Source organism: Phymastichus coffea, unplaced genomic scaffold, assembly GCF_024137745.1.
Source record: "Phymastichus coffea isolate CEN01 unplaced genomic scaffold, Cenicafe_Pcof_1.1 PCOF00039, whole genome shotgun sequence".
Classification (NCBI taxonomy): domain Eukaryota; kingdom Metazoa; phylum Arthropoda; class Insecta; order Hymenoptera; family Eulophidae; genus Phymastichus; species Phymastichus coffea.
This window is the reverse complement of record NW_026706850.1, coordinates 1,704,692-1,730,412: the sequence shown is the minus strand read 5'-3', so window position 1 is coordinate 1,730,412 and position 25,721 is coordinate 1,704,692. Positions and strand designations below refer to the sequence as shown.

Sequence of the window (25,721 nt, the reverse complement as noted above, 5' to 3'; positions counted from 1 at the left end):
TATGGATCCTGCTTGCGTCTACAGCGCGAGCGAGCGAAAGGAGAGGCAAAAGGGAGAGAGAGAGAGAGAGAGAGAGAGCGCGCGATTAATCTGCATGGGAACGCCTTTAATTTCGCTAACCAAGGTCTCCGATACTGCATACACTACCCGCATGAATGCTCAAGGACTAAGGTGTTTGGACCTGCTGCCCGTTGACGTGTACACAAATTAAAAGTTTCATAAGATTAAACGCTGAGAGCCGATAAAAGGCGCGCACCGTTACGTGCTCCGACTTTTCGTTAATTAGCGTAAGAAACTTGTTATTAACTGATTGATTGTATCGAGTATTCGAGAAAATTGATACCTAAGGAATGACTCTGAATAGAGAAAAGAATGTGTTCGCGTGAGCATAGTGTGATAATGACAATAATGAAAATCCGCGTGGGTTGTGAACAAGATAAAAATTTACCCTAACGCGAAAATATACGGAAGAGCGAAAGAAGCAAACGAGAGTGGAAAAGCAGATAACATTAATGAAATTACCAAAGATCAACGCGGAAAAAGGCTTGCGAGTTAGCCTCCACCTTCTCCTCTGGCCCGCAGCTACTTTTAACGAGCTCGTAAACGAACGTATTTACCCTCACTCTAACGCAGCTAGCCGGCTAGTTCCTTTGCCGTGTGCTCCTTTTTTTTTCGTATAGCCCTTTTACGATTCCCATAGCTGCGCTCTATTTTCATTCGAGTATGTGTGCGTGCATGTCCTGACGCGAGATTTTACGATTCTTTGTTCTCTCTCTCTCTCTCTCTCTCTTGGGCGCGTGTCACCTCCATTAAGTCCGTTAGCGCGCAAATGGGGAAAAATGCTCCACGCGGGAGCTCTCCGAGGTTTAACTCGTAAAGATTAACAGCCGCGCGCCACCGCACAATCGCGAAATAGCGATCGAGAAAACCAAGCCCTCTCTCGACCGGAAGGTAATTAGGTCGCCCCTCTTCATATGTATATCGTTATACGTTTACCTTCGTTTTTTTATAGGGGTTTTATTCCGTAATCACGAGTTAGTGATTCCGTTTCGATAGCCTGTAATTAGCAAGCGGTCTTTTACAGTGGTGTAACGTTGCTGCTGCACCAAGGATCATTTATTTACATTGGTCAATGATTAGCAACAATTGCAACATCGCAATCAAATAACTAAACGAATTTTCGAGAGGTCAGTGAAAAACGATTGTTGCTCAAGTTTACCGTTAAATCCAAAATCTTAAATTCAAAAGCGAAAAGAAACGTGCAATTTGAAACGATCCCTGCGTAAAGGCCTTCGATCGAATGACAAGAGCTAAACTCACGTACAAAAGCCAGCAGCGTAGCTACACAGCGTGCAGGAGAATTCCGTATGCAAATTGGCAATCGTCGCGAGTAAACGTCCGTACAATACGCACGAGTAGAGCGTGTAACGGCTGGACTCGAGCAATGTCGATGGTGACGGCGACACTGGACTGCATAAAAGCCATTGGCAGAATTAAAGAAGAGTGGAAACGACGACGACGACGACGACGACGACGAAAGATCGAGAACAGATGGGTGCTGCTGAGGGCGAACGACGAACTCGTAGCTCAGGCGAGAGATATTAATTGGCTGATTGCCATCGATATAGTGCCATGCACTGATTGATTGATAGCTTCATTGATTGATTGCTTTTATTAACTTTCACGGGCTATCGGAGGCCGAGAGGGACACTGATGGCCCGAGCGCTCATGCAAAAACAATGGCTTCTTCGCGCCTCGATGCCCTCGCGAACGTCGCTCATTGGTATATTGATCACTCTCTCGCTTTGCCATTTCTCATTCCTTTTTGTTCATATCCCCTTTAATTCGATGTCACTTTTTTGCCAAATCGTTTCGAGGCTCTTCTCCATAACACACTTTTACATGATATGCTTGTAGCGATTAGTCGATTCTATCAAAATGTACGTGAAACAGTAGCAGCAATAACTACAAATAGTTCTTTTTTTACAAGATCATTCACTTGCCTATAAAATTATTCCAAATCCTTGGGAACGACGTCTTTATATAGATATAGACAAATACGACAAGTGCAATCAAACATTCAATTAGCCATCTGAAATTGACGAAGTGACCTAAAGCCAAAGCGATCACGAGCAGAGCGAGTTGATCAATCCGTCATGTATACATTCGTACGTAGACACAAGTATATCTGCCATAAGGGCATCGCCGTTGCCATTACATCCCACGTGCAGCCGCACATAATTAATCGAAATTGCATCTCAATAACATAGGAGCCTGAATGGCTGGTGCGTATACGTACAATTGAAGGTCGTCGCTCATGCAACGTGTCTGCGACAGCTTCTAGAGATCTGTAGGCATAAAGGAGCCGCCGCGTTGGCTAATCGAACGGAAGCCTGCTGGTGGCGAACTCCTCAAACTTGGACGTAATTACGCGCGCCCGCGCGCTAGAAACACCCCCATGTAACCTCACTCTCGTCCTAGCGTTGGTCTCTCGCTCCGTGTCTGCGTGGCACTGCTAGCGCCGCGCGAAATTGCCGTTGCTTCCTTCCTTGCAGTCCCTTGCTTAATCAGTAGCGGTGCGCCCCGGCCAAGATAAAGTAGCTTTACTAAAACGATAGCTCGACCCGACTGCAACCCCCTAAGTATGTGCGAGCGCTACTACTGAAATAATCTTTCGCTGATAACGTTTTGCGAGCCTCTTCCGTTGCAGTCCAGATAAGGATAATGAGCTGTTACGCGAGCGTTAAATGTTTATTATCATTTGGTTTCCAGCTAACGTTTGACTATTCGGAAGATCATGATTGCAAATTTTTCAAGAAAAGCTTAGACTGTCGCAAACGACGATTTGATAAATGCACTCGTAAATGACCATTGGAAGAGAAGGTGGATTTGTAATTACTGGCGTTCACGTCCCGCTCAGAACTACCTCTCTTTCTCGTTACTCTTTGCATCGATTTCCTCGGCATTCTCGCGCGCGTTCCATATCCACACTTTTCCGCTAGCTCACATCCGACGTGTGCAGTACACGGCTATGCGCGTCACAATAGCAACAACAAGAACAACGGCATCGGAATCGATCGGCTTTATTGCCAGCACCGAAGCTTTATCATTAATCAAGCTTCACTCCGTCCCTCTTCCTTTGGTCGGCGTCGTCGTCGAGCAGGTGGGAAGCTCGATATCATCCTTGCCTGCGTACAACAGAGATTGATGGATGAGCTTCTCTCGCGCGCAAGCTGCTATAGGGATTTCCTGCTCGACTGCGCGGATTGCCTATTTACCGGCATTTACCTTTACCGCCGAGAAGGAAAAAGAACGATGCAGCTTCGTCGATTTATCGACAGCCACCGCTGCTGACGATGCCCCCGTATCGGTCATGATTTTTCATGCTTGCAAAGATTTTTGTTAGCACAAAAGATGACAGTTTGAAAATCGCAATTGACTTGTTGAACTTACGTGGATGGTAAGCGACCAATGTTAAGAATCGGTTGACCAAATGATTGTTTTCTTACCTGCGGCATAAAAAAGAGATAAATTTATTAATCAAATGAAGATTAATTGGATGAGGGTTTTTGAGAGAGAAAAAAACGCGAAGTAATAATAAACTCTGGAGGAAACAGATTTAATTGCAAGGCTACGCACGGACAGTGATCATTGCAGTTTTACTTGCTAATAAGTCGTATTCCAGTATTTACAGCCAGCAAAGAGAAAGCTGCATCAATGGGTATCTGCCCTTTTCATGTAAAATCGATGAATGCGGAAAGTTACCACGTCAAGTATCTAAATATAAAACATCAGCTTGCTTATTTCTCGCGGCAGTCGTGTAATTCACGCGGAAATCCAACACCGACTCTTCGTCATTTTAATAATCATATCAGAGATAAGAATTGCATAGCTGTCTTGGAAATTTCATTAACGACTTGGTTTATAGATTTCTTGGGAACAGAACTTAATTATACGATGATAAAATTTTCCACGTTTCACGAGGTTTTAATTCTGTAAGTGACTGGGAGATTGAGAATTTCTTGATATCTGATAAAATTTTATGCCATTAATAAATTTAAAAAAAGTAGTACTTGAAACTCATTTAAGTAACTTCTAGAAATCGAAAATCTGAAAGAGCGACGTTTGACTTAACGAAGCGCAAATAAAGCATAAAAAAACTGAATGTTTTTTTCAAACGAATTCACTTTTAATTAAAAAAACGAAACTACAGTTTATTAATCGATTTGCTTTAGTAAATGTTGATATGTGTTTTTGAAGGCATCTATCGATAACACAACCAACTGCTTTCCTATTGTTACAAACAAATATACGCATCTTTCCATATACACGTATAGTCTCACAAATATACAAAGTGTTCAAGCAAGGAAAAAAGAGAAGCAGTGAACTATCGGAAGCGATAAAAATCCAGCTGGAAACGGAACGTTCAGCCGAGAGAGAAAATAGTCATCCCTCGTAACGATCGATTTTCGGGTGGCACGCGAAATATGCGGGCCAACTATGCGGCCAACCAGCGCGACGCTGAGAGGAGGAAGGCGGCACACATATATAGTCGTAGTAGGCTTAGTTTCTGCATCGACGAAATCATTAGTGCGGGCGATGGAAAAGTACGTGGAAGCGAAAGGGTTGATTGGATTCGAAATCTTCGGCGAGTTGATTGCTCTCGGGGACGAGGCGCGCCGGATGGCAGTTTTAAAATATGCGTGGGGAGCTTGATGAGAATCGGGGCTTTTTGATTAATGAATTTGCACTCTGGATTAAAATATTAGCAGGTCTCGTTTCATCTTCTTTCGCGCGAATGTAGCAGATAATGATCGATTAATTCGTCGTATAGCTTTGTTTTATCGGATGCGCTGTCGTGAAATTGAAACAGCTTACCGATAGCGGCAAAGGGGAGCGAGATGCGCGACATATTTACAACGGCAGATTAAGCGTGGATACTTTGAAAGTTGAATGGAAGCATAAAAATGCAAATGCAGGCAGTTGGGCGCGCGCTCTAAAAGTGCTCTGCTTGTGCGTGCGCAAGAAGTCGCTCGATACCAATCAGCCGTGGTAACTCAGGGCCTCCGAAGCTTTAAAACAATTTCTTGCAGCCAAAAGTTAAGTCTTGGCAGGGAAGAGGGCGAGAGGCGAATAAAGAGAGTAGTAGAGCGGCGCGCCTCCTTGGGTCAAAGTTTCAGCGAGCGAGCGAGGCTTTCTATCGCGCCCGATCTAAACATTTCGAGCAGTCCCAAGGCTCTCTTCAATTCCTCTCTCTCTCTCTCTACAACGACCGCGTCCACTAAATTTAAGCCCAACGGCTGCTCCATCCGCGTATACCTGTATATGCGCTCAACGAATCTTTAATCCACGGCTGCTGCTGCTGCTGCTGCTGCTGCTGCTGCTGGTGCTGCTGCTGCTGCTGCCTGTGCTCGTGAATCTCTGCTTGCCGCTTTCTCTCCCTCGCTTCGCAATCTTCCTCTTTTTGTTTCTCGAGAGCGCGTCTGCTACTTCTCTCCGCTGATCAGACGGAGATATTCCTTTTCGATTATCAACAGATGATTCGTTCTCCGAGCATCGACAGACGATGCTGCTCTGATTAATGTCCATTCAGCTATTTTCCTTCGACTATTTATCCAACGGCTGATTTATCGATTCCAGAGGCGCTCATTTTTTTCCAAATCAATGTTTACGTTTGCATTCAGATCTGAGCGCGTGTACTTTTCGGAGAAGAAACTTTCGATCGAGTCAATGACACTCGAGTGTGCTCTTTGCACGCGTGTTAACGAAAGCGCAAACAGAGATATGTCCATTGAAATATTATTGACTCAGCCTTGAATAGCTGTTATTCATGAAACTGGCGATGGGGGTATTGGGGTATTACACGCGATGCGATAGCTAATCTTATTTGCATTGCCAAAAAATCGAGTCCACGTACGACCTAAGAGGCTTGAGCGTCGGTTTTCCAACGTACCGTACGTCACGTTACTCGAAATTCGTGTTGACCCAGTAAAAAAAAGCAATGGCGCCCACAAAAATGAACCGCCTCTTTAAAGCGATACTTCTCACCAGAGTCACAGGTAAGAATTAACATTTGTCAAATGAAGAGGCCTTTAAACTATTAACATTCGCAGTCGACGAGGGACTGCTCATGATTGAGCAAGGACGTGTTTGCGCCGAGTCAACAGGCAAGTCTACTTTTCTTCGAAAGACATCGAACGTATATTTTCGACAGACTCCCAATAGACAAGTACATATTTGCGTAAGACACGACGAAAGTCGCTGTACGTGTACAATCTGAGTGATTATTTCTTATCATCGGCTCTTCCGTTGTGATTCAAGGTCGAAATGCAATCGGCCAAGCGCGTAGCGCTTCGGCGCGCATAATAAAGCCAATTGTGTCCGCGGCCTGTGAGAAAGCGGCTAAGCTGCCGCGTGCGGCTATTTCAATTGTGGCTTGTTACGGGAGGGCGCGCGCGCGTAAGCGCAGATGGCCATAATGGCTTATGAGCGCCGCCGTCGCTGCTGAGATAAACGCCCACACCTAAAGACCCTCTACTCTTCTACGTACGCATACGCGACAGAGGATAGGGACTATTATGATCTCGGCTTCCGCTACTCGACGATCGTTTAAACAGAGTTTTTGGCGGTCGATCGTTTACTTCAGATCGTTTACTTCATGTGGCTACGGGGACACATAAATAGTTACTCTGTGTATGACCATGACTTATTTAATTGATGATGACTTGTGTCTGTCAATGATCCAAGCCCAAAGAAGAACGATGTTTTGTGATATTTGCGTTAGTTCATACTTTTTATTTGTCTGAAATGCCCTAGAGGTTTTCATTGTTCAAGTATCAATTCCCTTTTAGTCAATCATTCTTAATCAAGATTACAAGTAGTAAAACAAAACTAAAAACCACTTAGTTTTCATTTGAAGAATACATTTGATAGTTCACGTGTCAATTTTTCAAACCGAATTGATAGTTTTTTATCAAAGTTTTTATAACTTAATATTAAACAATAATCATTTATTAAGTAAACTTAGGAATCTTTCAATGACCCTGTTTAACAATGTTACTACGATCGACCTACGTGACGTTTAATATTTTCATTTACACAATCAGATACGTTGTTAATGATTTCAATGCTTCTGCTTTTATTCCAATTTCTACACGCGAATACACAAAAACCAAGGACCCGAATAAACTGTCGCCGAGGCACAGAAACTCCTCGTTACAATTTACACCTGGCAGCGCGCTTTCAACTTTCTCAATAACACCAGAGCTCAACCGTATTTTCGCTCAAACTCATGTACGCATGAAAAGTCGAAAGCGAGAAAAGCGTGTGCGACGATAAAACAGCGGCAGGGTGAGAAATAAGAGAGCCACATACAGCCGCGGCCGCGTGCCACAGGTTGAAAACGCGCGCAAAAAAATGTGAATAGCAACGCGCGTGACACGCACCAACGACTTTGTATCACGCGATACTTTCCGAATTCTGCGGCGTATCGGATAAACGAAAAAAAAAATCGTTTTACGATTTATAAACATCACCGTAACCATAGATTGCTCGTTAGAGTCGTCGAAAGAGAACAATGGTGGATTTCAAATTCAAATTCTCGTAAAAGACGTCAGCGTCGAAAGGATAGCAGGTCAGATTGTACTCAGCTACGTGAATACATTGTTTTGTTGAATTTCCACCACATCAAATGTATTCAAAATTACCATTCAATGTATACAATTCCATTGAATAATAATTCATTAACGGAGCAAAACAGCGTGAAAAGCAGAGGTAAAGAAAAAAAAATTTTTTCCCGCACTGAAAGTATATATGCAGCACGCACCTCGTATTACGCCATTCGGATGCAGTATTACGGTCACGTAACCATTCATTCATACCTTTCCCTTCCTACTTCCTATCTCTCTCTTCGGCGGCGCGCTTTTCCACATGACGGCGGCAGACGCCCCCTGCACTCTCCTTGACTTTTATATCGCGCAGCAGTGCTTCTCTCCTGAGCTCGTGCGATTGTTGAACTTCGCTTTTATGCACATGTGCGTGTGCGTGTTCCTCCCCTCTTGACTTTCCACATGAGAAAGTTTACGCGAGATGCGCTTTGTGAGTACGCGACCGTGTGTATGTACGTGTGGAGAGATTTTGAGATTTTGTATCACTAGATATGTGTAACTTTGGAATGAATGGTTTTTTTAAATGTGGACTAGTTTTTGAATGATTGAAAAATTGCAGATTTTTTTAGCCGTGTGTATTTCAAGTTCAGTACGGCGTACTGTTATATATATGTCTTTGTTGCATATACGAAATAAAGCGTTCAAGTATATTAGCTTTGTCAAAAGTTATTGATAAAAAGAAATATAAAAGATAATTCTAATTAATGTAATAAACCAATAGTGATATAAATAAATATTTATGTATTGACAAAATCGTTCGGAAACTCAAACTTTCCCTAAAGACAAATTAATAAAAAATTTGGAAACGCGAACGAAAATACCAGAACGAAACGTATTCTATTCATCAATCCACAGAATACGTATTTCCGTATTGGAGCACGTCTCACTGTTCTACACCCTTCGCGGAAGGTTTCCATTGTGCTTGCGCGCGAGTTTACAAAACTTAGCTTTCTCGTGCGTATATATGTATATGCGTGCGCGCGCGCGCGTGTGGGGCACCGCGAACAGGAATTCTGCGGCGCCTGGAAAATCAGCGACTGGAAAAATAGCAGTTCATACGCTGTACGCTTGCACGCGAAAGAGAGAGAGAGAGAATGATTTATAACTTCGCCGAAATACTTTTGCCACCGTACGTACGTGCAACGTATACTACATAACTGTATATACGGTTCAAGAGGAAAAAAACCTTACACACCTGAATATTTATCTGGCGATTTATCTTTGTAAGCGCTTATCACGCGAAGCTCGATACTTTTGCGACATGCTGCGAGCTTATTTCTCCCGTGCACACTATAAAAATACTTCCGCCCGCAGCAATTGTCGCACTTGCCGTTATCTTCCATTCTTTCATCTATATTTTTCATTTTTTTATCAACTTCGTTCTTTGAATTTACTAGTAATAAAACTAAGCAATAAAACCACGCATTACGTTTTGGAAAGGGAATTCTTCGTCGATATTTTTCAAAAATTTCTACATCATCTGTTTTTTAAATGAAATATAGAGAAGCTATGCTTTACTCGTATCATCACTTACTGGCGGAGAAGAACGCATTCTACGAATTGTACAGACTTTGAAAATCGTTTTCATTATATAAGAGTATGAGCATATCGGACTGATAAAATGTTATGCAATTTATTGGTAACGTCTTTAAGTAACTTTTCTTTTAAAAAAGTTAATTTTGTTCTTTTTTCATGAGCAATAATAAATTAACTATATTGTTTTATGGATATCACTCAATGATCAAAAAATAATAAAATGCGTAATTTAATAATAGATATCATAAAAATTATTTCACAAATTCGTAATAAAAAAACGACGGAACATACGAATTTGACAAACACGTGTGCGCGGACAAGGCCACTTCAAACAATAACCATGAACATTGTAGCGCGCAATACTAGTCTAACAGGTTTATTCGCGAAACTTTCATCGAGTCTCGGGTCGTCGTTGCTGTTGAATGTAAAGCAAACAGCGAGCGAAAAATAGGCAACTTTTCGTGGCCAGCAACACGACACACAGCATGCGATGCAAGCTCTCTCTCTCTTCTCGTCGGCGAAACAAGGCAGGCAAAGAGAAAAAAATCTATACTCGAACCGCTAACAATCGAACGAGAGACGTGCGAGCGAGACTGGATGAATAGCTCTTCGAGAGCATGCACCTCTCTTTTCTGCTTTTTTCCCTTTTGTGCCTTCAATCTATATATTTCCCAAGTATACACAAAAAAGCTTTCGTTAATATCGTGACAGTGGATTTTTCCAAATGTCACTCGCAGGCTTTAAAAACTGTCCACAATTTTACACGCAAAAAAATAAACAGATAGATGAAATGAAATGACACCGAACGTATAAATGGCTTCATAGGCGTTACGCTTTTCAGAGCGCTAATTACGACTTCTCTCATCGGCGTATAACTCGCTGACCGGATGTTCGCGAACGAACTTTTCCTGCTGCTTCTGCTGTCGAGTATAAGAGAGAAGCAACTGGCTTGGCGCGTCGAAACTCCCCGAAGTTTCATCAACCGTCTTACGCACGTCGCCGACGGAGCACGTGATGCGCATTCATCCCGCGCCGGCAAAGGTCTCAGCAGTAGCAGGTACATACTACATATACATCCGACGACGAACGGACGAGCCAGCTGGGGTGAAGTGACATTGCTTTCGGCTTTTCAAATTGACACTTCTTTCGTCATCCCTTGGAGCGTTGTCATTATGATGTTTTTAATAAGTAAAATTGCGATTCCAAATGATATAAAAATATATTTTTATAGAATAATGAGTAATAAATTTCAAATGTCATATGAGTAGTTGAAACATATACCTGGAAAGATCTATTCATCAAATTATTTAGTCTTGAGAAAGCGTCATCGACTAGCGTTTCATCATTTGCACGTATCAAGATGATATTCTTATCTAACAGTTTCACTTACAACACGGTCTGCTCGATTACACTCGGTTAGAAATGAAATGAAATATCCCATAGGTAATTATTTGAAAGACAATATTACTAAATAAGTTGGGTAAAAGAATTTAATAAGATACGAAACCGTCAACTGGATAATTTCAACGAGTAACATTTTAATAGCTTTGGTTGCGAGATATATAAAAAAAAAGTTGATAAACAGACGGTAATTGAGAGCTAAGGCGAACGGAGCACACGCGAAGTCGGTGGAAAATGAGAAAATAAGGAAGAATCGCGCTTGCGAGAGAGAAGCAATTTTCCCGAAGAGCACCCGAGCATTAATCACAGGACGTTGTAGAAGAAGAAGAAGAAGAAGAAGAAGAGAGAAAAAGAGAGTGAAGCTAATAACCGCGCGGATATTATTACGTGTACAAAGGGAGGAGGATTGTCATTGTCGGTTGGAAGAGGAAGAAAAAGGCAGGAGGAAGGAGATACAACGAAGGAATCGGCAAGCAGCCCGTCGTTGTCGAAGACGATACGTGCGCTCGTCGCCGCACGAGGAACACAGCAGCAGCAGTTCCGCCACACGTATTGCTAATCGGAAAACTTTGCTAGAATCGACTCTAACGCACGACAGACATCTGACTTTTGTTCTACTTAGTGCCGGCCTGGTGGATATGCTCTCACCTTCGTATATTGTTTTTGTTGAGAGCTAAATAATAAAAGTTTCCGATTAGATAACTGAAAATCGCGTGAACGTACATCAGCTGTACTTTTTACGTTCGCATATAGATCTTTTCATTCACACGGGCTTGTTCATTACAGACAGTTAAAGAGATAAGATGAGTTATGATGAGAAACTCGGTATATTCAAGAATGAAATAACCGTGACATGCAGCAATTTTCTTTTTAATTGCGATAGCTTCTCCAAGAATATGTTTTGTTTCCGGTTGTGACATAATTATGGTAATGTGTATCCACTGCCTAACATTATTGCGATGCTCCATTGTTTTCACGGTTTATTGCCACACAACAGGTAATTGTGTACCGACACCATTAACTAAATAAGCCGTTATTTAGTTTAATTTGAATTAGATGCTTTTTTCGCAGTTATTTGTTGAATTTCAATGCTATTTTGCGAAGTAATATTTTGGATTATTGAGTATTGACAGATTATGATAAAAAGAGATGCTGAAAGTGGATTTTTTTATGTACGGCATTTTCTGATACATCGAGGCAATCATTTTTTTCAATACAACAGAATTAGGCAACAGAGTTTACCAATCGTTTTTATAGCCAAAGCTTACAAGCTCGATTGAATTGCTACGATAGTCAATTTTCGACAACAGCTTGCCATGCAAATAATGTAGCGTGCGAAGCAAACTAATTCCCGCCTACTTTCGCCACGCGACAGGAGATGTACATTCGATTTCTGGGACGATATCGGAAACCGATCCAGTATACGCTACTCTCAGAGCTACTCTACTATTACTGCCGCTGCTGCATCTAACTCGGAAAGTTATCCGGTCGACATTAAGGGACGAAGGCGCACAGACTTGGTATATCGTTTCCTCCTCCTATATCGTATCAGCAGTTTAGATTGGATATCTTGGGTTAGTTTTTGGGGAGTGTTATTATCTGCGGCCCACCGAATTAGGTCAGCTCCTTCGGACTGTTACGTCAAGTTTCTATCATAAACTCCATACTTTGAATTTGTACTCGCGAAATTCAACTAAAGGCATCGCAATCCGATACGTTTAAGGAGAAAAAAGAAGAAGTTATTTTCAAATATATTTCAGTGGATTAGAAAGAAGAAAAAATTTAGTGCAAAGCTTAAAGGAAAATCCTCTTGGCAGATACAAGTGTATCCACTTGAAACGAGACACCCAGAGAGTACAGGAGGAGATCCAAGTACGTGCGAGTATAGATGCTGCGCGATTGGCCCGGGCACGTTATATACGAGGATTCTCCGCGTCCGGGTGCTGCTATATTCCCCTTCGCATTTAAATATCACTAGACTCCCTCGGTTGCCTCGAGCGCAAACCCAAAAGCCCTCCTCGATATAATATCGATGCGCGCGGTACTGCCGCCTGAATAGCAGCAGCGCCAAGCCTTAAAGCTGAGGCCCTTTCGATCTTTGAGCTTCCCACTCGGCCTCTATCACTTTTTTTCCTTTCTTCTTCTCTTATTATCCTATACCTATATCTATTTTCTCTACTATTTCTTTCTTTCTCGCGACTTGTTTTAGAATTCGGCAGCTACCACGCGCCGCTGTGAATTTCACTTTGAGTTCAGAAAAAGAGACGACTATTTTATATTTGATTTTCGCCACTCTGAATATTTAGAATTCTTTCGTAGCACAGAAATATATCTGGTAACGTCACTTCCCTCCATTCTCATTTTTTCGGGAGAGTATTTTTTTCCCTTTTGATCTCACAGTGTTCAAGGCGAAAAATACGATTCTCGCAAAATATTTCCAGAAAGGTTCAGCATTTAATCTAATAAACCGTGTAATATACTGTGGCTAATATCGATTATCTAAATTTTATTACAACTTTGTTTCTTCGCTTCCCTTCGTTCTTTTTTCAGAAATTTCTGTAGATACCGTGCGCTACCCCACATAAAAAGAAAGTCTCCGATTTACGCCCCTCGATCGCAACAGCCGGCATCGCGTATTGTCCACCAAGCAAATATCAATATAAATCATGGGTTTCGAGTTGCGACAAATTATCGCTGGATTTTTGTGTCACCGAAAAAACTTTTTCTTTTTTTTAAAACGCCCTCGGGGAGAACGGAGCGATGAAAAGGCGCTCGTGTGCAGTTGGGACGAGAGAGAGAGAGAGAGAGAGAGAGAGAGAGAGACGGTTGAACGACATTTTCTACGATTCAGCGTTTGGTCTTTGTTGTGAAAAGAGCAAGGGACGGTTGCCGCTACTGTTGCTGTTGCTGCTGGAGCATTTAGACTGATTTACCGACGACGACGACGCCTCGGGCGGGCTTCAATGTAAAATCGAATACACGTTGACGTTTCGAAGGCAATTTAAACGCGCCCTATTCCTAAACATTTAACAGCTTATTCCCTCGTAAATATCAAACTTCAGGCGCCAGCCACACACACATTAGCTACTCTATGATTTCTTTTCTCAAAGTTATTTAATTATTTTATTACTGTTGTGAAGTCTCAGAACGGAAAATCCGATAAAGCCTATTCCGAGTAGTTCGGTGATAAAAGTATGAGCAATCAATTCCTAAAATCGCTACGAATATCGCGGCAATATCTCAACGCCTCACTTGCTTTCTCATGGCGCGAAAAGAAATTCTGGCAAAAGTGAAACATCCGAATCAATAAACGGGGCGGAAAGTATCATCGGCCTCTCTCTCGTTTGGTCTTTTATAAACACAGACAACTCGCGAAAGACGCGCACGCGCGCACTTGGACCCCTATACTCGCTATAATTATTCGCTTGGTCTGCGCCTCGTAAAACATCGCCACTTATAAACGTTTGCTGTGTCTCTCCCTCCAGTGCATGTGAGAAGCGCGTTTAAGCTTCGCTATTCTTGGCAATGCTTGCAGCTCCGCGTGAGAAAGACGGAACGCGTAGCAGCGATTCGGAAGCCGCCAGACAAAGAGGATCGCCCTCAAGATTTATCTCCTTAGCGTATACCGCTCTGCCACCTCCTTTCCTCTGCTACTCCTACATATATTTCGTGTCAGTGTAAATTGTGTATTGCATTAATTTTTCACACGTCGCTCGCGCGCGACGAATTATATTGTCAGTTTCGGCTGTGTTTCTTATATACTGTTGTTTCGAGCTCGCATTTCACTGTTTTATTTTTCGTTAGGCTTGATTTCTCGATGACTTTCAAATTTTGTGCTTGCTTGTAATTTTATGCGTATTATCGCCATTTTGCTATATGGTCAATATTTATTATCTGTAGACTCGATAGAATATTGCAGCTGAGGAAAGTGAAAGTTTCGATTCGAACATATAAACCAGAGAAAAACAATCACTTAAATAATTAAATCATTTCCCTTTTTCTCGATAAGCTAAACGTGTGAAATGAATCACCGAAATATTATTGCTCCGATATAACTAGTATGACTGTAAGCTCAATTATACATCTATTAACCAAGTAAACAAATGAAATTGACTGGTCCGAAGAACGCCGTCAACTCGGTTAAAGGTAAGAGCCGGTAGTCGTGCAATAAATAGTGTTGCTTAATCAGAAGAATCGAAATACGTACAAATGATACAAAGTCGCTTGCATTGTGACAAAATAACTTTAATTTTTTTAAGTTTATAGTATACACGTAGAAGGCAGTGCTCTCGTATGAGTTTATTGCAAATGCCGCATACGTACGCGTGACAGCCAGAATCCCACGAACAATCCTTCAGCCAAAATACCGTGCACGCGTCCGCGTACTGGCTGCTTTATTATCCAGCGAAATTTATCAAACTCAGCCGCGAGAGAGAATGCAAACAGGCAATGTGGTGGGTGGGCTCGAAAATAGAAGCATTATCCACGAGAGAGAGAGAAAGAGAGAGAAGTAACGGTAGGGGAATTAGGTATGCTCGCACATTATGTTAGCGGGAGGGGAGGGCGTAAATCGAGTTTGGTCGCGTGGTGGTATATACAATATGCTCGCTGGAAAACCGAGTTACAACGTTATAGCGGCCTGCTCTACGTGACTTGGCAGCGCAAACTCCAAAAGGGAAGAAAGTATCCAGCCTCTAATTATAAAGATGTGGCAAGAGAGGGAGCCGCTGCTGGTTTGCTACGTCAGTTGGAAAATCGGTGGTTTTTGGCTATGGGGGGCCAGTTGCTGCACTGATCGTTTTAGATACAATATATGCAGGCGTGTAGCGGTAGTGTCTTCCAGTTCCTTGTTTACCTGAAAATTATATGCATCGCGAGATCAAAGGCACGTGGAGCGATCAGATCTTTAGATTAGAATTTATCTAAAAATTATCTTCCAGCTAAACGGATGCTGGCATTTTTCCTTCCTTTATTTATTTTCTGAGGGACGAGTTTCCATTCGAGGGAGACTGTTTTTTAAATTAACTACCGAAGCGTCGTTCCATCATTGGACAAATTCTCGATTCCCAGCACGCTTTTCCGCTAAACAGCTATACCATTTCTACATTTTTCTGCTCTGCTTTTTAAGCTTTTTTTACTTCACGTTGATGATACGGTCGACTATTTTCTGCAGCCGGGATGAAATTCAATTTTTCTTATAGACGACAAAAATTTATTCATCGTGAATTTTCCTGCTATTTACATATTTCGGTTATAGATTTCCGATGAATATACGAAGCTAATTAATGAATGGAAAAACCGATAAGAAGTTAATAAAATTTTTGCGTTAATTAAATTGTTAAGCCAAACGAACCCTCGCGTACCGCTTCACTTGACTCAATCCAACCTGAGATTTATAATCAATGAAATAAGAAATATGTTCGAACGTACAAAAATATGCTGTAGTAGTTTTGAAATAGAACGCATGCATAATCTATGGCAGCTGAGCAAATGAGAGAAAGCTACGAATTAATGGGCCATTATACATTTAAGCGTTGTTAATAACTGCCTCGGTAAACCACCACTATCCACGCATACATGCACTCTATGTGCCCTTTTCAAGCGACTCATATTTTGTTGTCCCAGCACAGATACTCGAAATTAACGCTAAACTAGATCTGTTTGCTCAACTCTCTATTGTATATTTTAGAGTAGTTTTTTTGTTCTGTTTGCTCGCAAGTGCATGCCATATTTATTTTTAATGAATCATAGAGTGAAGTTCTATGTACGGATGGTTATTTTTCAATATGGACATATTAATTTGTAGATTTATAAACGAATTCTTATTTAAAATCCCTCATATGAAATATATACATCCAAATCAATTGTATGCTTGTGAGTGTTTATTCATATTCAACTAGTAATTAAAGAATTTTATGAAAATAAAATCTATATCTGCTTTGCATTTATAAATTTTAACAAGTGAATAAATACTGGTTTATGTCTGAAATGTGTCGAGTCCACGTAACGTAAAAAATTTGTAAACTCGCAAAGGCGAAACGAAAAAAATTCACATACGCCACGAGATTAATCACTGTTTCCCTCAACAAACGAGCAATTACCTCTAGCATGACCAAAAAAGATTTTCCGCTAAAATAGCGGAAAAAATAACTGACCCCTTGCAATTTGTATGATCCGCTCAGAAAAAAACGCAATCACTCCGCATTTGGCGCACAAATAGCCAGCAAAACGGCGCAATAAGCAAAAACATTCTTATTTTTGCAGATCGAAGGTAATAATGTGGGAGGGAGCAATGAAGCGCGTGTACAGCGAAAGAGCTTTGTTTTCCTCACTTGACTGCGTTAACGACAAGCCACATACGAGTGATTCGAGCGAATGTGCGCGTGATGCACTATGTATATGTGAGTGTGTATGTGTGTATATTTGCCCTTTAATTGGGGGAGTTGACCCTCTGTTTAAGGTCAAACATCATGACGTGGCAGTGCACATACTAAACCGAGAGCTGACTGACAAGAGGAGAGAGAGTCAGATTTTGACGCGTGCCAGTCGTGCTGCTGCCTTGCTCATCTCGTCGTATGTATTTTCGTTACTTACATTTTCAAAATATTGATTGACATCTGTTGTGCGTCCGCTTTTATGTGATGTTAATTAATGAAGCGATACAATTGATCTGAGAAATTAGAATTAGTGAAGCTTTCAATTGATATAACTGATGATGAACAAGTAAAGTCAGGCCATTTGTTAACAACATAGAGATCTCATTTTTCTTCTTCTTTCGACTTGGCAGACATCAAACAGACTCAATTATCTACTTTTCTCACAAGCCTCTTTTAGAAATATAATTGTTTTATAACAGATTTTTCCTTGCGCAGTGTCTGACGTTACTTCCATAAATATTTGAATACGTCACTTGAAAAATAAATGCATTCTTGATCAATTGGTACATGAGTGTGCCCATCATAGACTTACGCTCAACATACATTCGCCAACGCGTGCATCTTCGGAAGAAAGTGATTCGTATACATCTAGAGACATGGTTAGGCAGAAAAGAGTTGCAATGAGATTTTCTTTTTGATCTTTTCCCAATTACGCGATTTTAGAGTAAATGTTTTGATATGCCGCGATAAATCAAGTACGCGTATTGTGTTTTGTATTACGGTTATATACGCACCTTGCGTAAATCATGAACTGCATTCGCCGTCTTTATTGCTCGCCGTTGTGAAACTGCAAAGGAATTTACAATCGATATCTTTTTTTTTCATTAGAAACTTGAGGCGCAAACAGTCGCTGCAATTACTTTTCTATAGTCGTCGCCGTATTTCGAGATAATGCTGTTAACTCATGAGATTATTACGAGTTTTTTTTACTTTTTTCACTAGACGCACAGCTCGCAGAGCTACAGCAAGCGGATGTTGATTCTAGCGACCTGTTCCAAGGTTTCCGAGAGAGAGAGAGAGAGAGAGAGAGAGAGAGAGAGAGAGAGAGAGAGAGAGAGAGAGAGAGAGAAAGAGAGAGAATTGACTCTTGTGAATGCAATGTTTGCGCTGGCTGGATAGTTTTTCGGGATTAGCTCGCTGCAGGCTAAGTTTGTGAAATGTTATGTGAGTATTTTCAGACTGCAAATAACTGTTTTTCATGGTATTTTTAAAGAAGTATTCGTAGTTTAGCCTTTAATGGTATGTATTGTGTCATGTCAAATTTATGTTATATTTGTACGTCTGAAAATAAAAATATATCATAACATGTAGAATGAATAAGAAAAATTTGAATTACGATTTTAAAAATTACATCCAAGCCATCTACATTTTCAGTGGCATACCAATACCCTATCCTCTTATAAATTCTAAATGAATATAATTGATAATCTGTTCACGGAAAATTGCCATAAGCATAATTTGTCAATCACAGAGTGAACGCGGAAAGTTAGTCGAGAAACGGAAACAGGCAAGACAATCAAATAGCCAATAAGTCTAAAAATAGTGAAAGCTCAGTTATATTTAAGGTGAGAGAGAATATTGCACTGGTGGTGCCTGCAAAGCTAATCAAAGGTTCAAGCACCCTGCTACTTAATTCATAGGAGTTCTCGCGAGCGAGCGGCGGAGATTGTTATTAAAGCGAGAAAACGTCGGGCATATAGCACACACACATACACTAGCTACCTTCCGCCCATGGAATATTTATTTCGCTGAACCCGCAGCTGTGCGAAGGCACGCGCGAGCGCGAATTCGCCAAGGGAAAAGCCAGCCGAGCTATACACTCCGCACAACTCCCATGCATATGCATTCACCAGGCAGCAGCAGAACCCCGTCCGTCCGTCCGCCACCGCGCCACCGTCGCTTTAATAAATGAACGACTTTACAGCGCGATCGATACACGTCAATTCAACTCTTTCCTTTCTCGCCAGGTGTATGGCGTGGCGCTTCTGCTACTACTGGCGAGGAGCTGAGGAGTGGGCCTGACTTTTTTTATTCTTTTCATCGTTTTTCTCATATCAGAGGAAAATCGATGCACCGGTTTTCTTTGAGTTATTTATGTTCAATGCCAGGACAGGGTTGTGACGTATTTTTTACTCCTCTTTTAATCAGTTTATTATTAATGTGTCACGAGTGAAGTCGGCCTATTGATTTATCAAGAATTGCAAGGGCACTGGATATCCATAGACAATGGTACATTTCAAAGAATATATTTGTTGCTTCAATAAAATTTGAAAGTTTTCTTCTTGATTTTATTGGTTATGTATAATATAATTTAATTAAAAATCATTACATTATAAACATCTGATATTTTACTGTGAAATTAAACGTCTTATTGCAGAAATGGTATAGAGTCATTTAATTCAACTGCAGAGTAAAAAACGAGATCTATTATCTAAATTCAGCTCTATTATGTAAATGATGAGCAATTTAAACTATGTGTGCTTTTTACGACCATAATAATTGAATAGTCATTTTCAAATGAACAAATGAATTGAAACTGTTTAGTTGTTTGGCTAAACCTTTGTTAGTTAACGTATGTGAATTGTTTTTTCCTATGCTTTCGTTAATTTCATTTTCTTATTCAGTTTCTACAAGTCGTAAAATTTACCGCAAACTTTGAAAAGCGCCGGTTAAAATCAAAGAAACCAAAGAATAAGAAAATATTTGTTCACATGAAAAATCCACCGACGATAGGCAAGCCCGTTTTATAAAACTCCAAATTCCGACAAAAGACAAACTCATTTATAAAAATTTCCTCGTGAGCTCACACAAGTCAACAATGCAGCTAATTTCCTTGGCAGCATCTGACGAAAAATCCCGCACACGTAGCTGCCGCACGAAGAGCGGCTGACACCTAAAAAGCCCCTGCCGTGCTTGTAACGTCAAGTCGATCAGTGCGTGACCGATAGGCCGGAACAGATGCATCGTTAGGAGAATGTATGCCGCGTTGCTAGCTACCTCTCGACCCCCCAACGTCATCAGCGTGAAATCGCAATTGGCGTTTTTCAATCGGGGCGCTCGCGCGACTTTGGAAAAGCTGGCAGCGTGCATTTTTGGCCCTCGTAAATTCAGTCTCTGGATATGTACGTTGGAGAGACGATGATTGTAATAAAAGAGCTTTTTTCGCTAACCATTGATGACCGCGATTTCCATTCGATCGCAATTTTCGCGCGCGAGTTCAGTTGGTTTTCGAATAATATTTGCGATTTCGTGCCGCTTAGCTATTTGTTCATTGCCACTCGTCGAAAAAAAAAAAAAAAAAATACGTTGCCATATTCTCGCTTTCGATATTGATTATTTTGTGTATTAAAAGGCATATTTTTCGATAAATTTACACGATGATAGCTATCGATGGTGAAAAACAGAATCATTAAGAAACGTGTTCCCGATTGTGAAGATAAAAATTACAAAGTTTGCCAGGATCAGGCGGTCATTCCTATCATCGCGAAAGCCCCGGAATCCGCCAATAAATATTCTTCATCCCACTTGACTCCTGTTAAACGCCTTATCCGCTCGATCGCACCCTCTCGAAAGAGAGAGAGAGAGAAAAAAATACGAGAGTCAGCTGAGGCTATCGGCATACATCGTCCTTTATCTGTGTGAATCAGTTCGCTAATCTCGATCGTATAACACACACATGCGTAAAGTTATAGTGACCGCTTCTAAATCAGGAGCTACCGCTGCCGAGGTAGCCAGCCACGCGCTCCTGACCGTCTTCCTAATGTTTACGAGCGAGCACGCGGTATAGAGTTATTAAAGATTTTTCCCAGCTTCGCTACGTGGTGCTGATTATCCACGAATTTATTGTATTCGTTCAAGTTTGGATGATCGTTTGGGGAATATACGCTTCATCTTTATCTGGAATTTCCATTTAGCTTTCGATTTATATTAATTTTGTTCCAGGCCTCGCTGTGCCGACCTATCATAGTTCACTCGTGTAACTGGTAACGTACATTATATGCGAACGAGGAAACGAAATAAGAATACGTACAGCCAAGCGCAACAAGCACGCTTGCTACGAAGAGGCCGCTTATGAATTATAGTTATCAGGCACGCGATTGAAAAAATAATGAAGAAGTAGGCCGAAGACGACTGTCGCACAATTGTCTTCGGTCTGAGAAAGAAAATGTTCCCAGCCGCACCTGAGCACTCACTCGAGACTGGTCATCCTCCTGTCGACACTGCATTTTCTGAGAACATCTTGTTCCTCGAGATGCAGCTTTCGTCGCCTCGACCACCCAAAAAAAAGAAAAACAAAGCCCGGACGAGCGTTGCGAATGGATCGCACGCTGTGAATTAATAAGCCCGCTCAGCGAGCGTGTATAACGCGTGTGCGGCAGCGGGCCAGCTGAGTGTAGTGCGCAGTTGAAAAACAGCCGGCCCCTCTACCCATAGCTCGGCCGGTCGAAAACGAGCCAGCCCCTCTGCCCATAGTTCGAGGAGGTCGTGTATTGTTCAAACCGAGAGAATGACTTGGCGCAGCCATACGCCCTTATACAAGCTGGACTAGATTTCGTTTGGCTATGCCGCTCTCTTTCTACTCTCTCTCTCTCTCTCACCCTGCTTATCGGACCGTTGGCTTTGTTATATTTAGACTGGATGGCTGGGGTTTCAGGCCTTCCACCGTGGTATTATTCAGACTGACTTTTCGACCGATTGGCGTGGTCCTAGATTTTTCATTTTTTCTGTTGTTTTTGCATTTATATAAAAAAAGTAGTTATATCGTCACTTTTTCAGTTTACTCAAGTTGCAATTGGAATGGTGAGAGATATTTAGATATTTTTGCAATCAATATATGGTCATTCCCATAAAGCTCAAACAGATGCTCATTCCGTATTTTGGTTTTGATTTCGATTTCGAATCACTATTATAAACGAACAGAAATAAAATGTTATCAATTGTGAATATAGATGGCATGTAATATCTCAAGTGAGATAACTAATATAGTCAATGATTTCTTAGAAGCTACAATAGTTTAAGTTATTGTAATTTGGTACTATGTTCTGAAATTGAATACGTTGCCATATCGCTGAGATTCATTGAGTATAGATATAGTTTTAACGAAAATTTGATTCAATGTAAAAATGTAAATGAAATATAGTATAAAGTATAGAAAATTGTTACACTCAAATATACTGTCATAGCATGTTCTTAATTTCAACAGCATTAAAAATGGCATATATTTCAGATACTTGAGCAGATATAGATTGGCGAGTCGTGGTTGATTCGCGAGCATAAATTTATAAGCATAACGTTAATGCCTCTTGAATATTCACCGAATAATAAATCACGCAGCGTATAAGTATACTTTGCAGAATCCCTGCAGCTCATGCGTAGTCTTGCATCGACAAAGAGAGGAAGTGAAAAGCAAGAAAAACATGAAATTAACTTCTGAATGGGACCCTGTTCAGTATATATATCTATATATAAGCGCGACAACGCGGCGTTATCCGGGGGCTTATTAGCTGTATAGCTGGCTCGGGCTGCGCCACGGGCGAGCTTCCTTTTTTTCTCGAAACAGTTAGCACGTCCAGCCGCATCTCTTTTCAATTGTGCGTAACCCCTTGCTGAGCGAGTATTCGATTTTTTCAGCGGATTATGATAATGCGATAATTCATATATATAACCCCACCGTGCGTGCTAATCGGATACGAAAATTCTGAATGACTGTGACGCCTCGGGGCCTTTTGTAATCGTTTTAGCTTTTTGCGCGCTGTCGGCAGGCGTGCAACTATAAGCTAAATTTACACTTTGTAAGAAATAGGGATTAAATTGGGTTTGACGACCAACCCTACGAGCAACTCCACAGGATCGCATGCTTGTTTCTTTTTTTTCACGAGTATCCTTTCAGCGTTACGCTAATACACTTGTGTCATTCTTTTACCTTCAGTGCCATTGCGAGTTGTCCCAGGTGATTTTTTACACGAGGTAACAATTATTTACGTAAAAAAACCTGTAATAATATGCTGCACCAACATAGAAGAGACAAAGAAACGGCTATAGTAATCCAAACGGAATGTACTGGATATAAAAGCGGATTAATGAAGCGTAAAGACCAAAGAGAAAGGAGAGCTAAGTGAATTAGCCATTGAAAAAAAAAGAAAGAAAAATGCGTTGAACAGGTGTCAAGAGTCCTTTGTGTCCATTGGCTGTCTCTTGAGATGAAGCAGACTATAGTAACAGTAGCACAAAAGCAAAAGATAAATCGAGGCGTTGGAGTATGAAAGAGCGCGTGCGCGCTCGATCGAGAAGAAGTTCGGTGTAATGCATTTACGCTTACTCGCACACGATCGGAGCCACCAGCAGCCCTCAATTCTTGGCAGCACCAAATCGGAGATCGCTTATTCTTCTTCGTAAACTCTTGTCGCTGATTTGGAAAATACTTTTCACGGCGCCATGCGCACGCAAGGAGGCCAGCTTTACGATTCAGAAAATGTGAAAAAAAAAAAAATATCAATTTTACATAACGTTTTCCGATGCATAAAACTTGTGCCAGATATATAATATTCGCCGTGATCACAGCGTGTGCATAAAGCATACGATATCGATTGGCAACCCCCTTCATGAATCTCGCACGTACAATTTTCTTATAACCTCGCGCTTAGGAAGCGAAACGGTAAGTCATGATAATCTATCGACAGACGATGACGGATCGTCCGCGCACGCCAACGACAGTCGTTGGCTTTCGATTGTTAGTAATCCAAAAAGGTAAGCACTCCTTTATTTTTTCTTCTTCTTCTCCTACTTTTTCTTCTTTAGGCTCTCTTCACTCGTAAAAGATGCTCGAAGGGGAGGAAAAAATATTTTATGAGCGATCGATAGAGCCGTGCGGCACAATAATCTCGGGCGCGCGCGCGCGCGCGCTTTCCTTGATTTATACAGCTGGATAGACAGTTCGTTTCCATTTGAACTCAACCGTAGAGACGGTAATAAAATTTTACTTACACGCGCCATCGCCGGCTCGGAGGGGGAGGGGAAAATAAGAAGCAAACTGCGCGAGCTAGGCGCGTTTTTCTCCAAGACCGCCTTTTGCTGTAATTTGTGACGCTGTCCTCTCGTTAGGCCGTTGCTTTATTTATTGCGCCCCTTCGCAGGCATTTTTTTATTCGCCTTTTATGACGATTTGCATACTAAAAATTGTCAATTATACAGTTAGCAATGTCGATGATGCAATGGACCATGAACATTCCTAATTGTATGCTGAAATCTAAGCGTTGCATAATATATTCGACGGATATTATCCATTTATCAATGGACCAGAAAGATATTCTTTTCATTTCTATGACTCGAGGACACTCCAAATCTTAATTTTTATTTCAACGTCTTGACAAATACAATAGAATTACAAGAAAGTGCATGGGGTGGTTGGCTACATGGCTCTCAATCGAGTAATAAGAAGTCAGTCAGGCTGGCCATTCATCTAGGCGACAGTGAGTAGCTGACAATAAGCCTTAGCTTTCGCGCGCGACAGATCTGCTACAGTATCTCTCTCGCTCTCTCTCTCTCTCTCTCACTCTCTTTCGTTCGCGCGCGCGCCACAAAAGGCAAAAAAAGGTATAACCCCCCGGAATACAGTACAAGAGATCGATAACCAGCCGCTAGTCCTGCTGCACGCAATCCCCATGAGCGTCGTCGTCGTCGTCGTCGAAAAACAGCTATTGTGCCAGAGCGAGCGTATGTGTTGGCAGCAGCAGCAGCAGCAGCAGCAGCAGCACAACAGTAGAGGTCAGAAGGAGAGAGAAGCGATTAGGGATCACGAGTCACTAACTCTTTACGAGAAATGTTTCTTTTTTCATTCGGCACGATACAACAGGAGGAAAAATGGTCGACGGACGAAGCGCGAGCACGCGACCCGCCGCCATATAAGACTGTTTAGTCAAGTGTAGTTGGATTTGATACGTTTGGAAGCGTCATTTTTTCTTTCTTTCTCCAGAGAAACGTATTAAGATGTGTCTGTCGTTGCCTAGAAAAATGGATTAGTTTTGTTAGTCGCATTCTTGATGTGTCTTTCAGAGGTGATGTGACGCCTTCGTGAGCTTCAAGTATTCTTCCATTTTTGCCAACAGCAATGCATTCAAAAGTTACACCGCATTCTTGTTCAATTTCATCAGCAAAAAACGTCAGCCCTTCAACTTGAACATCTCACCAGGACAGCCATTCTCACTAGCCCACTAGCTTAAAAAAAATTGGTAGACCGCCCTATAGTGGCAGTAACGCCAGCGGAGTGTAACCCCCAGCTCGTAACGAGAACGACCAAAAGTCTCGGCGGAAAATATCTCGAGGGCGATCGAAGTGAAGCTCTCAGTGTCGGGGTGACTGACTCCGCTCTCCTTGCATTCGGACTTATTATTCGGCGCTCCCTTCGTGTTGCTTGCACGCAAGAATTACGACCCTTTGCGCACAACGCGCAAGTAGTATCTCAGTAGTAGTGCTCTCTCTCTCTCTCTCTCTCTCTCTCTCTTGCTCCCGAAGAAAATCCCTCTCTCGCCCTGTCCTTTATTTATGTCCTCCAGGCGAGCAAACTCTACTCTCTCCGCCCCTCGATACATCGACGTCCAGATTGCTCTCGCTTTCTGGCGTCGTGGCTTTATTAGCCCGTGGCTAATTCGCTCGTACGTGAGCTGCTTCGGCTATGTATGCG

General features: G+C 41.7%; 1 protein-coding gene across 3 annotated transcripts in view; it reads right to left on the bottom strand.

Annotated features, from left to right (window-relative positions):
• LOC131663837 (discoidin domain-containing receptor 2-like) overlaps positions 1-25,721 on the bottom strand; it is a 128,844-nt gene that overhangs the window by 84,500 nt on the left and 18,623 nt on the right. The window lies entirely within an intron of this gene.